This window comes from Odontomachus brunneus, unplaced genomic scaffold (assembly GCF_010583005.1).
Source record: "Odontomachus brunneus isolate Ranch 3 - 2012 unplaced genomic scaffold, Obru_v1 Obru_scaffold_289, whole genome shotgun sequence".
In the NCBI taxonomy this organism is placed as follows: Eukaryota; Metazoa; Arthropoda; class Insecta; order Hymenoptera; family Formicidae; genus Odontomachus; species Odontomachus brunneus.
In genome coordinates this window covers 116330-117587 of record NW_022639739.1, presented here as the reverse complement: position 1 = coordinate 117587, position 1258 = coordinate 116330, and the positions used below count along the sequence as shown (strand labels likewise).

The following is a 1258-nucleotide window of genomic DNA, read 5'->3' as shown; positions in this document are numbered from 1 at the left end:
TTAGTTATACGCGAGAATACGGCCAAAACTTCGTCTCCGCCGTTGCGGCGACGGCCGAGCTTGCCGGCAGCTCTAAAAAAAAAATCTCTGATTCGATAGAGCGGCGGGATTCTTGTGTCGACGAGCGACCTTCCTTCGCGCGACACGAGAGGAACAGGCGACAGAGTCGGAGGAATCATGAAAGAACACATATACGGTTTAACATTGCGCTGTATTTAACAAAAAAAAAAAAACAACAAAGAAAGGTACTACAGAAGACGCGGTGCGGGCTCCGAGTCGCGTAGTCGCGAAGTCATTCGGCAGCTTGATCCGTAGTCGAGGATCCTTCTGCCTCGAGGAGTTCGAACGGCACGAGGCTCGCGAAATTCTCTCGCTACACGCTAATTATTGCATTGGGCGCCAGCCGGGTGCATCCCGGCCCTAATTGTCACGTACCGCGAACCACGTACTTCTCGCCCCTCGGAAACCCGCACTTCCTACGACTGATCACGAGTCGTCATACTCTTTACGCAATCGCTCGCTGTACTGTGCGGTCGCGAACGCGGTAAAGCGGCAGCAGGCAGCGTGGTAAGGACGGCTATTCTCTCGCGGGCCCCGAATCTGAGCCCGCGATCGCGAGGTTGGACAGTTCGTCAAGGATGGAGACGAACCCTTCCGGCTGCCGTCGTGAAGCGACGGCAACCATCCCGGTCTTTTGGCACTCGGGCTGAACGACAGGTGGAAGACAGCTCACCAAAAATCCCTTACTGGGCTCGCCCCTCGTTCTCCGCTGTCTCGCTTGTTCGGCAGCTCGTTCGCTCGCTCTCTACGTCGTTCGCTCGCTCGCAAGATCGTCTCAGCGTTCGCGTCGCTCACTATCCGCACAGTGACGAATTTTTCCGCGAGCGCGAGGCTCCTTAGCTCGCGGTCTCAGCCGCCGATCGCCGCTAAGTCCTATTGGTCCTGCGGGAACGCACGGCTTTAGCGCGGGCGCCTTACAGGGCCCGCGCGACACCGCGAATTCTCTGACTCAGAGTCGACGGAATCCTGTGCCTGACGGCATCTCTAACTGGCGTGGGCGCTCAAGTGGCTGCCGGAAGTTTTTGATATCCCAGGGCGTCCCCCGGGACCTGGTCCTCAAGGTCCAGCCCTTCCTGGCGCCCTTCCTGGCGCGGCAAGTTAGTCGGGGCCCCCGTCGCTTATGATAGCGAGGGGTGGATCCTGCCCCGCTTGGCTGGTCGTCCGCTTCAGGTCCGCCGTCGCCTCGCTCCGATCGATA

The 1258-nt window shown here is 58.9% G+C and overlaps 1 protein-coding gene across 2 annotated transcripts in view; it reads right to left on the bottom strand.

Annotated features, from left to right (window-relative positions):
• Positions 1–1258, bottom strand: part of LOC116853225 (congested-like trachea protein) — a 95080-nt gene that overhangs the window by 5526 nt on the left and 88296 nt on the right. The gene's annotated exons all lie outside the window — the stretch shown is intronic.